A 13,210-nucleotide genomic window follows, 5' to 3' on the forward strand; every position below is an offset into this window, starting at 1 on the left:
TTCTAGGGTTTCACAGAAATTAGGGGTTTAAAAATTTTTCAAGTTCTAGGGTTCTAAGGAGTCTTTAGTATTTCTCCAAACCAGAAATAACCTAGAATCAACACTGATTTCTGACTATGAGCACTACTAGTTCCACGCGCATGGAAATTGCACAGTACGACGGAAAAATTGACTTCAGTTCTTGGAAGAAGAAAATGAAGGCCATACTTTCGCACAATAAAGTAGGGATTGCACTAGAAAAGGATGCTGAAAAGTGGTCAGCAGACAAGTTAAAAAGAAAGGCAGAAATAGACGAGGAGGCGTACAACTTGATCGTGATGAACCTGGCAGACAATGTGCTGAGGAAAGTGGACGGATTGGAGGCGCCAATCGCACTCTGGGGTAAACTCGAAACTCTGTATGCTTTAAAATCTGCACCAAATCTTGCCTTTTTGAAGGGTGCACTTTTTTCATATAGAATGGACAGTAGTAAATCAATAGAGGATAATATTGATGAATTCTTGAAAATGACCATAGTCCTAAAAGGTACTGACCAAGAATTCGGTGAAACGAGTTTAGCAATGATCTTGCTAAACTCCCTGACCGAAGACTATCAAGTTGTTAAGAACGCTTTACAGTATTCTGGCACGGTCCCTAGTGTAGATCTCATAGTATCAGGACTAAAAGCTAGGGAATTGGAATTAAAGGTTCAGAAAAGTAGTGGCAATAATTTGTTTGTAAAAGGTAAAACTGATATAGGTAGTTCCTCTAATGGCATGCCAAGAAAAAATTGGTCTAAGGGTAAAAAGAAAGGAAAAGGGGCTAACAAGAAAGGAGAGACTAGAAAATGCTTTCACTGTAATAGGCCTGGTCATCTAAAAAAGAATTGCTATGATTGGATTAGGAAACAAAAATCAGTGAACACTGAAAGCAATGTTGCTTGTACTGATAAAAACATAACTGATCCAGAAGTTCTAACTGTGTCTAGAACAGATCAGACTCATGACTGGGTATTAGACTCTGGATGCTCCTTCCATATGAGCCCTAATAGAGAGTGGTTTCAGGATTTTAGGGGTGGTGAATATGAAACTGTCTATATGGGTAACAATAACACTTGCAGAGTGTTAGGATTAGGTAACATTACGCTAAGACTAGATGATGGAAAAATCATTGTGTTATCAAATGTTAGGTACATTCCTGAACTTAAGAGGAACCTAATATCCTTAGGTACCCTAGATGAGTCAGGATGTAGCTATAAGGCTGAAAGGGGTTGTATAAATGTGTCTAAGAATAACCACATTGTTCTAAAAGGGTTGAAGAAGAATAGGCTATACATTCTGTATGGCAGTTATTACTCTGAGAATGGGAACAGTGCCTTGGTCTCTATAAATCTAAATGATACTAATAAGTGGCATTTGAGGTTAGGTCACATGAGTGAAAAGGGTATGAGTATTCTTAGACAACAGGGGTCATTTGGTAGAGATAAAATTACAACCCTAGATTTCTGTGAAACTTGTGTTTTAGGAAAACAACATAGAGGTAGTTTCACCAAAGGTATACACCTATCCCAAAACTCCATAGATTATCTGCATGCTAACCTTTGGGGGCCTGAAAGAATTAGATCTCATGGGGGGAATTCCTATTTCTTTTCAATTGTTGATGACTTCAGTCGAAAAGTTTGGGTATACCTACTGAAGTCTAAAGATGAGGCTCTGTCCAAGTTCAAAACCTGGAAGACACTAGTGGAAAACCAAATTGACAGGAAAGTGAAGGCTTTAAGGACAGACAATGGTCTGGAATTCTGCAATATGGAGTTTGACAATTACTGTAGGGATCAAGGTATATTAAGGCATAGAACAGTTAGGAAAACCCCTCAGCAAAATGGGGTTGCTGAGAGAATGAACCGAACCTTATTAGAAAAAGTAAAGTGTCTCTTGTTCACCTCAGGTCTCCCAAAAACTTTTTGGGGGAGAAGCTTTGACCACTGCTGCCTACTTAATAAACATAAGCCCTAATAGCTCCATAGGATTCAACTGTCCTGAGTCAAAGTGGTCAGGAAGAGTATTAAACCTCAGCCATCTAAGGGTGTTTGGATGTGCTGCTTATGCACATACCAGTGATAGGAAATTAGAGCCCAGGTCCATAAAGTGTCTATTTTTGGGATACCAGGAGGGCACTAAAGGTTATAGATTTTGGGATAAGACTGCAACAGGGGTTAAGATTATTATTAGCAAAGATGTGATTTTTAATGAAGGGATTTCCCTTGCAAGTTTGCTAATGTTGATGCAGGATCTCCAAGCAACAAGGTAACACAACCAAGCACTACACCAATTGAGGTGGAGGCAACCATCAGGCAACCAGAGAATGCCCACACTGAAGAGTATCCTACACCAGAAGAAGGACTTACACCTGATGAACCTGACCAAAATGAAGAGGAAACAGAAGAGGCCCAAGACCCTTTGTAGGATGATCTGCAGGATTACCAACTAGCAAGGGACAGGACCAGAAGAGACATAAAGCCACCTGCAAGATACTCATTTGCAAAACTGGTCTATACTGCCCTAATGGCAGGAACTGAAATTCTGAGGACAGAACCAGAATCATACTATGAAGCAATCACCTCAAAGGACAAGCATAAATGGTGGCAAGCAATGACAGAGGAAATGAACTCTCTACAGGTAAATGGGACTTGGTCCCTAGTCCCTAAACCTAAACACCAGAAAATTATACAGTGTAAATGGTTGTATAAGATTAAAGAGAGTGTAGATACAAATGAACCACCTAGATACAAAGCTAGATTGGTGGCCAAGGGGTTCACCCAAAGGGAGGGCATAGACTTCAATGAAGTCTTCTCTCCCGTTGTCAAATATAAAACCATTAGAATGATGTTGTCTGTAGTAGCTCACCAAGACCTAGAGTTAGAGCAACTTGATGTAAAAAACAACATTCCTTCATGGGGATTTAGAAGAACAATACATGGCCCAACCAACTGGTTTTGTAGACTATCAGACCGACCATGTATGCAGACTGCATAAGTTCTTGTATGGACTTAAACAGCACCCAGACAGTGAGTATAAAAGGTTTGATACATTTATACTTAACCTAGGATTCACTAGGAGCAATATGATAACTGTTTTTACTTTGCTTGAAAGATCATGCCTATTTACTTGTGCTTTATGTGAGATATGCCTTGATAGTAAATCAAATCAAAATAAGTGAACTAAATCTAGACTAGTTCTGAATTTGATATGAAAGACTAGATGAGAGCTAAGAAATACTGGAATGATGATAGACAGAGACAGAAAGTAAGAGTACCCTAAAGGTTCATCAAGCACCATATCGCAGAAATTAGTTGCCAAATTTGGAATGTCTGATTTAAGCAAGTAACAATGCCTCTGGCTAACCATTTATTCTGTCTAAGTCTCAATGTCCAAGAGTCTTGCTAAAACCATAAAATGGGAATGTCCCTTATTCAAATGGATAGGTCAGTATGTATGCAATGATTAGCACCAGACCAGATTTAGCTTGCAATTCTTATTGAGTAGTGTAATATCCCACTTGAGGTACGTATTTAAGATTTGTCGTATTAGCTAAAAGTTTATTTGTTTAACTTAAATTGAGTTTGTATGTTGCGTTGGTTGAATTGTTGCCTTGAAATGGGTTGAGTTTTGGTGAAGTTGGAATTCAAACTTCGCCGGGGCGAAGAAGAAACTTCGCGCGGCGAGGAGGAGAAGTGGCATTACGGGTAGGTTTGCCCTATTTCGCGACGGCGACGAAAATGCTCTGCCGCGGCGAAGAGCCTAAAACAAAGATTCTGAGTTTTCTAGAGAATTCTTCTTTTGGGGACACAATGACCATTCTACCCCTAATTAGTAGGAAAAAGTGGGGAGTAAAATGAAAGGAAATTTAGGAGAGATTGTGTTTGTATGGGGTGTAGTTGTAAAGAATCAAAGGATATAGATGGAATTTTCAAGAGAAAGGACAAGGGCAAAATGGGAAATGAGCTTATATAGAACTAAAAAGAGTAAAGTGTAGAGAAAGCCCTTATTCATCTTCATTCCACCGCCTCTTCCATTGCCCATATTCTTCAATTCTCCCACCCCAATTTCCAAGAGTTCTAAGGGATTTAAGAGGGGTTTTGAGTAGAGATTTCATCTAAAGCTTCCTAAGGTAGAATTCATGCTTTAGATGTGAGTTTTGTTATTTATAGTGAGGTCTTAGTGTGTTGTTGTTCCTTGTGGTTGTTTTGAGTTGTAGAGAGAGACAAGTCCACAAAGGGAAGGAAAAAGTGCTAAGGAACCCATCTTTGCACAAGGTAAGTAAACAAACAAGTTGAGTTATGACTAAGCTTGAGTAGAGACTTATTTTAATTAGTATGTACATGGTATACCTACTGACAATTGAGATGAGATGTGTGCTTGTCTTAGTAGTTGGGATTGATTAAATATGAGAAGTGTTGTTGATATGTGTATTGAGAATGGAGTTTGAGATGAAGTTTGAGAGATGTTGTGTAATCCTTGTGGAGTGCTTTTTTGACAGGGATTATGAGTAATTGAGGGAGTTTTTCCCCAATTTGGATGGCTAGAGAAAATGAAGTTAGTAGTAAATTTTCGTAGGGTGTTTATGCACATGAGATGTTTGAGGAAATGCCTAAGTGAAATTGCCCTGTCACTGCCGTAACTTTCTAAGTAATTTTGAGTATCTTACGGCGAGACCTGGGCTGAGACCAAAACAGAGAGTTGTAGCCCGTTTCTAAGCTTTGAAACGAGACCAGAACCGTAGTAATCCGAGGGTATAGCATAAGTTATGGCGTTTTAGTGTGACTGGGGCAGAATGACTGTGTGAGGAAATCTTGTAGTTGGCATTTCATTAGTGCATTAGGGAGCATGAGAAGCTCTACACCTTGTGTTATACACTTGAGAAGTAGCTTGAGATTTAGTATAGAATTCGAGTATAAGTTCCTTACGAGTAAGCGAAAGAGAATAGAGTAGGTTGTGCGATGGGGAACCCGTGAGTAATGGGTAGAGTATTCCCGCATGTACGCCGCATTGAGAGAGCGGCATGAGTATCAGATAGAGAAGTGGTGTAGCCCGTGAGAGTGCATGCGGATGAGGGCTATACCCGAGTACCCGAGAGAGAGAGATTATATACTCACATGGCCAAGGGTTCCGAATCCATGCATAACCGAGTCCGATCGGCTAGAGTGAATAGAGGTCACGTAGAGCGGGAGTGAGTCCCGGCCGTGCCCCCGGTGAGATGGGGTCGTGATTTATGAAAGAGTTATGAGAAAAGAGTTTCTAAGAGAAAGAGAAAGAGGAAAAGAAAGACGTACCCAAAGAGATATTGAATGAGGAATTGTAAGGAAAGAATGAGAGAGAGAGAGTTACAGGGATAGCATGAGTAGAGGATTTACTTACTGAGCATTGTTTAGTGCTCACCCCGTTGTTTCCCATGTTTTGCAGGACCTAGGTGAGGACACTGTCGGATGGATGTCGGCGTGCGAGGAGGAGTGGTTACACTGTCCCTGATGTTTTTGATGACTTTTGTTTATGTTATACATTTTGTGTAAAAATGTATAAGTTTGTAAAGAGTATGTATATATGTTTAATAAAAGAAAAATTTGGGCCCAATTTCTTTATGTTATTTTATATGTATTTCATTATAATCTTTTGAGTAGTAGTGGCTATTACAAGTAGGTTTATGTCAAATCCAGGAAGTGATCACTGGACTACATTGAAATGGGTACTCAGATATATAAATTGTACTGCATTTATAGGTTTAGAGTATTGCAAAAGAACATCTACACTTGATCTTGTAGGGTTTGTGGATTCAGACTTTGCAAGTGACAGGGATAACAGGAAGTCAACCACTGCATACTGCTTCACCCTTGGAGGGAACTACATCAGCTGGAAATCTCAACTCCAGCCTCTAGTTGCCCTATCAACGACTGAAGCAGAATATGTGGCCCTGGCAGATGGTTTCAAGGAAGCTATATGGATGCAAGGATTATTAACAGAAACTGAACTGACTATTAACAGAAACTGAACTGACTAACAGCAAAGTGACTATCTTCTCAGATAGTCAAAGTGCTATACTATTGAGTAAAAATCCTATCTACAATGAGAGAACAAAACCTGTGGATGTGAGATTTCACTTCATCAGAGACCTGATCACCAGAGGGTAGATTGATTTAAAGAAGGTTCCCACTGAAAAAAATCTAGTAGACATGGGAACCAAGATTGTCAGTCCAGCTAAGTTCAAGCATTGCATGAACTTGCTATTCCTAAAATAATCAGAGCATCACCAGAGCTATGAGAGAATCAGTTGAGGCACACCGCACTAAAAAGGGAGTCAGTAAGAGAGTTGGTTTCATGTCTTCAAGGTGGAGATTGTAAGTGTGAAGACTGAAACGGTGCCGTGTTACTTAAACCAATACGATGTCGTTTCAAGAATGAATCTGGACCATCAGTTTTCAAGAGATCCAACGGCTGAGTACAATCCATCCTGGTCAACGATATATAAGCAAACTTTTCTCTTTAGTCTTTAGAATTCTATTCGATTGATACTGGGTTAGGTTTGTCTGCTAGGGTACATCCTTTTTTCTAAAATCTTGATTCTGTGTAACGAGTTGAGTGATTGGTTTGTCATTCTGTTTGAGGGGTTTTGTCTCTCGGTGGGCTGGGATTCTGAGTGTTAGTTTCCTAGGCTGTTAGTTACCAGATAGGGTGATTTCGAGTTTGATTGGATCTTTCAATTTTATGTCTGTAATCTGTAAACTGATTAACAAATTAGTGCAGTGGGCTTTATTTGTTTCAGGAGCTCAACGTGGACGTAGCCTTCCCAATCTTGGAAAGGTGAACCACAGTAAAATTGTGGTGTTCTTGATCTTTTGTGAATGTCTGTTTTATTGGTTATAATCTGTGTTTGAGTGAGTGTTATTACAACATCAAGCATGTTTAAATTTTCTTAACACAAAACTATGTCCATCTCTTTTATCAATGTCTATACCTTGGAATTGACATGCTCCATTAATTAATTATTAATGTAGTACATATTTTACCTCTATACCACTTAAACTAAGAATAACTAAGTCAAAACAATAATTTTTGTAACTATACATCTGTTAGGTTATAACCTCCTTATAGTAATAAAATTGGTTTGGTTCCACTATGGCTACACAACATATATAATTACATAGCAAGGTTAAGCCATATTCTTTCATAAAAGTGGTTATGTCTTGAATTTGCCTGTGGGAAAAAGCAATGCATTTAAGGCCACTAGCCGCCATGCCATCCATTATATTTTCCATTTTCTCCTTTCATCTTCATCCATGACCTTTATGATCCCCCCTTCTTATAATAATGTGAACACATAGCTAGTATCATCTCAGTATCTCCCTTCCAGTGTACATGAACAGTTGATATTAAAGTTAAGGAAGGTCTAATCCATCTTATTAAGGTGGAAGGTCAATCTCAAAGGAGTTTTTTCTTTTGATTCCCAAATGGTAAAGGAATCTCGCCATGCGTCACAAATTAGATGGTAGACACAATTTTTACTAGTTCTCCACACTACTTTACTACAGTTAAAGACTATCATGCATTTTTAATAAAAAACTGGTTGGCTCTAGCTACCTTGCGAAGCAAACTGAATCTCCCCAAATCACATTGCCCATATGAAATAACAAACTTTGTAAAACCAGCTTACGTAGAAAATATTCCATCCTAAAAGACTCATGACTAGGGGTGTTCAAAAGCAGTTAATCAAACCGGTTAACTGCTTTCTTGAACCGAACCAGTTTTTCAGTCCAGAAAAATTCCTAAACCAAAACTGAACCGATTCAGGAGAAAACCGGTTTTTCGATTAACCGGTTAACTGGTTTTCCCCTTAAATTGGATTAAACTTTTTTTTTTTTAATTTTCCTGAATTAAATTGTAAACATCAGCAATACATATCCAAATAAAAATTAAACATTCATACATATCTATTGACCACAACTAACAATACATTAAAAATTGATGCAAATAAATTTAATTTTTTATTTTATTTTAATATATAATATCCATTAAGATTTTTTTTTTAATTTAATATATATATATATACAGTAAACCGGTTAGTAAAACCGGTTTCGGTTAACCGATTTGCATGTTCACCCAAACCGGAAACCGAACTTAAAATCCAATTTTTTGAATTCTTTAAACAGTAACCAAATCGGTTTTTCGGTTCGGTTCGGTTTGGTTTTTACATTTTTTTTAACACCCTTACTCGTGATATCCATGTGTTGAGTTGTCAAATAAGCTATGTTAAGAAAGCCCAAGCTTATACGCATTGGCCTCAGCTTTTTCCCTAACTGAAACTGCACTTCGTTTTTTTATCAAAACTGAAGGTTTCAATGGCCAGCAAAATAAGAAAAAACAAAGAAAACCAAGAAATTTCCTTCTCAATTATGTTGCTTAAAGCTCAAAGTCACCTAATTATACATAATATCTAATTCTAAATTTGATATTTTAACACTTTCAAAATTAAAGTAAGAAATAACCAAGAGACTTCAAGCTCAATTATGTTGTGCACATCTGGTGTATATATTTTGCTGATTTTGTGTTGATACAAAACAATTATATTATGTCATACATATCATATTATCCTTTATAACACTTTGGTGAGAGTTTTTGTGTCTCTTGGTGTCTTTGTCAATCAGATTTTTAACAGTACACTCACAACACCAAAAAAATTTCCATGTTTTCACCTCCTTAACAAAACCTATAATTTCTGCGTAAGATCTATCCGTGTTTGATCGTTTAAAGACCTAACGTATCTCCCAATCTTCCTGAATTTTAGTCTAATCATTTTCACTCTTGCCTTGGTGTCCGTTACACTGTCGCAATGAGTTTTCGCTCTTTTCAATATATCATCTTTATCTTCATGTTTTTGATCTTGCAAATGCAAAGTAGATAAAGTTTCCTGAATTTTACTCACCTTTTCTAATATTTCTCGAACTTTCCTTCTTGCCTTGTCTAATTCACGCATTGCACTCTCCAACTCTGTTACTTGCTGATTTACGTTCTCTATAACCTTTTCTTGGTCGAAGTTTTAACACTTTGAATTAGAAGCTTTTGGTATTCGAATTAAAAATTCTAGAGTTGTAATTTTGCTCGAGAATTTGTGAAAGAATTGTTTTCGTGGGTTCAAGAAATGGTTTTTGAATAGGCAGAAAAATATAATGAAGAGGATGATAAACTGTAAATAATTAATGATTAGTTAGTTAATTTGTTCCACTTCATTACTGCTTTTCTTTTTTAGTCGATTTTTTTTTTTTTTTTTTTTTTAATAATTAGAGGTATCCGGATCAGTTTGCGTCTACCTCAATTATTTTCCCAAGACTCTAGAACTATCAATTAAGTGCGAGCTCCAATGACTAGCCTTATTAACAATCATTGGGACTCGAGCTCAAGAAACTATGTAAACTTAGATCATCTTTTGTTCTTTTATTATCTGATAGTGGTTAAAAAACAATTTGAATTGAATTTTGTTCATGTTCCAGCTTAACTGATTTCTCCTCTTTTAAATAGCACCATAAATCCATACTTGCTTTGCATTTTGATAGTTAATTTATTCTCTATTTTATTAATTCAAAACCCATAAGCCATGGCTTCTCATGAAATCTGCTTACTAATTACCAGATGAGGATCTGAATACCAAGCCCACTGCAAAATTCAAAATACTTGACTCCTCATAGAATCCCAACTCTTACAACAACAATAAAATCAAAAGAAAANATGGTTTCTAAACACAGATTATTAATTTATGCAGATTCTTGCTTTGATAAAATTGTAAAATTATACCCTTGATCTTGGCTCATGTAAACGATCCCTAAGTTATATTATTTTTGTTTCCGCTGCGTATACGGGACCGTTTACTAACATATCCACTGCAAGAGGAAGCACTCTTGGAGGAAGAACAAGAAGGTAAAAACCCTACTATGCATTGGATCACAGAGTAAGGGAGGAAAGGTAAAGGAAGGATAAATAGTAGGAAGATATCCCACGGACAGTTAATCCGATCAAGGGGAAGCGAATGAGCTGGTGGAGAGAATGCCATGTTAGCTATTTCATCTGTTACCGCTCTTCCTGGAATAACCGATCGTACTGAATGCCTAAGCGATGTTCTTGTTCGAGAATCAACTGTGATGCAATTGAATCACCAAGCGCTAGTGCTCTTTGATCGAAGATTGCTGAAATTTCTTTTGAATCTGTCTGGCTGCTTTAAAAAGTCAGTTAGGCACGAATGGTATACCTCTCCTTATATTCAAAACTAGCTTAATCTAAAACTAGCCCTATCCTTTCCTTATCATCTGTAACTAGCTATCGTAGACTGAAAGCCTCGTAAACTAGATAAATAGGCTATCACAGAGGTAAGGAGGTCTAAGTCTATCGATTAATATGAATCTTTCTTCCCTCAAAATGAGCCGATCTAAGGCTAGTTCCTTAGTTTCAGGAAGTCGAGCGGGAGTGACTAGCGTTCCTTCAAAAGCCAGATGGGTGCCTTCACCTCTGTAATAACCTTTATCTCGAAGGAGATTATTAAGGCAAGGTTCTTTCTCGTTGACCATTAATTTTGTAAAAAAGGAGCGTAGCGGTGGGCTCGAAGAAGTAAGCCTTAAAGTCCTATTGTCGGAGAGGGGCTTTTCTTCCTATTCCATTATTTTATTTATCTTATTCCTGATCGGATTGAATAAGCTACTAATGTTTAAATCTTTTTCTTTGCTCTAAGTAATGCTAATTAAATCAATTTCATAGCCTACTCCTTACTTTGCTGGGGGCGATGCAAGGTGCGTAGCGGTCTCCCACGGGGCGGTAACTACCTCTAAGACGAGTGAAGAAAGAAGGGGGGAGAATTTCTTTTAACATCTTCATCCCAGAATTCATCATCTGCAAGCAACCCACTTCTATAAGAGCTATGACTTCAGCTTCTTTTTGGCTACCTTTTCTTTTATATGACTCTTACTATTGTTGCTAATAGATACCTGCTTGCTTCGTGCTTACTGGCAACCTTTATAAGATCTCCACCTTCAAGCTTTAGTACAAGCAGCTCTTTCAAAAAGGGGAATTTTGGTCCCTCCCTATCCGAGATGTGCTCTTTCAAGATCTCCCTTGACAGCGCAATTAGGTCTTAGAGAAGGAACTTATTTACCTAAGTAAGTAGCCAACTTTCGATAATCATTCCTTGCATTGCGCTAGATTCAGTATGGTGATACACATTTTTGAAATAACAAGGGCTTTAGCGGCTCTTCTTAAGAGAATGGCTGCTTTGGGGAGTTCTCTTTCCCTCTAACCTGTAACTCGAAATTTAATAAGAGAAGACAAAGCTATGCATTTACTCGTAGCACTTGTTAGGCCTTGAAAACAGTCGTTACGCCGGCACCAAATTAAGGCCGACCACTACATAGAGCGCCTAACGGATCGACAGGCAAGCAACTTTATTGAATTGAAGTGATCAGCTAGCTCCTCACATGAGTAAAACAACCTAACCTCAATCCCCAGTCGTACCAGGTGGCATGATGTTTTTTATAGACGCCCAGCCTATGATCGTAAAAGTGCGGTCACCATCAATCACGAGTTTGAGACAGTTGGATGTCTTAGTGGTGCCGCATGAGCTCCTTGTGGTGAACTCAGGTTGCTTCTGAGCAAGCTTTCCCCCAGGTTATGTCATACCCATATAAACAAGGTAAAAAGGGAAAGGAAACCCTCGGAGCTACTTAGCTACTTTTTGCAATGAATCCATCGAACTGAGAGAAGACGATCGTCTCCTCTCTTCTTACTCGATCTTCGACGGGATCGAATGCTTTCCTGGTTGAGGTTCAGTACATCTGCCAGTCATAGGGTTCTCAACTCGATTTTCTCTCTATATCCACCTTTAGCTTAGTTAGATTGAAGGCTTCCATTCTTGATGTACCTACGTTCCTTCTGATCTATCTACTGTAGGTTCAATCCCTAGTCATTCTATCTTTAGTGAGGGGATGAGTCATCTTGCTTGACATCATGGGATCGCACTTTCATTAACGGGCTGCTTACTCCGAAATGGGATATATAATTAACCCAAGCAAGACAAGGCAAATTGGGGTGCAGTGACCCGAAGATCGGTACTGATTTTCTTCCTTTCCTGGAAGTTGATCGATTGTGTCCTTCGTTCTGTCTTCTTTCTTTCATGCGGAAATTGGTCTTCCTTCCAAATTAGGGATGGACTTCGGGTTAGCTCTACTGTAGTCCTATTCCAAATCATCTTCTTCGGGCGAGGGAAAAGAGGTTGGAACTAATGCCCCTATCCTCCCAAACTAGTACTCATCAATAAATCTTATCCCTATATTTGTTGGTTGAACAGAATGCCAGCTTCGAAATGCCATGCCCTTACAATGCCAAATCCAAGACCTGGTTCACGCTTGAAAGCCAGAGCTAGTATTCTTCCCACTGACTGCTACTAATACGATAAGACGAACGAATACCTTATCCCTTTGATGCTGGAGGAGTGCGTGCGAGACTTCGTCTAATACCAGATCTTGTTGAAGCTCAGCCAGGACCTGAAAGAAATCCATAAACCAATGTTTCCCCCTCTCCAAACTCAAGCCATGATCCAGTTCCAAACAACATACCTGAGGTACGCCACTCCTCTCGTCTCTCTCGTCTCTCTCGTCCTATTCAAGGCTTTGTTTCATGCAATTCTTGATCTCCTTGTCATTATCTATATCTTGCTAGTCTCACTTCTTTATAAAAGAACCCGATTCCTTTTATGATTATGAAGCGTCCTCTCAATCATGTTGGAGAGAGACCATGGCTGAAGAGCTACAAGCTCTTGAAAGAAAGAAATCACACCTGGGAGTTGGTTTGGTTCCTTTACTTAAAAGGGTAAGCGATCGATTTGAAACAAGTAGTTGTACAAGGTAAAACGTAAAGCAGATGGCTCCTTTATTTATAGAGGTACAAACGGCTTGTAGCAAAAGGCTTTGCTCAAGAATATTAGATAGATTTTGAGGAAACCTTCAGTCCTGTTGTGAAGATGAACACGATTAGGACTTTACTAGCTATTTCTGTATCAAATAAATGGTCCCTATAATAGCTAGATGTGAAAAATTCCTTCCTACATGGAGAAAACAATAAGGAAGTCTTTTTTTGACTTTCACAGAGCTTTACTATTCCAGGCAATACTCATCTGGTATGCAAACTAAAGAAGACCTTGTATA

This window comes from Pistacia vera, unplaced genomic scaffold (assembly GCF_008641045.1).
Source record: "Pistacia vera cultivar Batoury unplaced genomic scaffold, PisVer_v2 Contig581, whole genome shotgun sequence".
Classification (NCBI taxonomy): domain Eukaryota; kingdom Viridiplantae; phylum Streptophyta; class Magnoliopsida; order Sapindales; family Anacardiaceae; genus Pistacia; species Pistacia vera.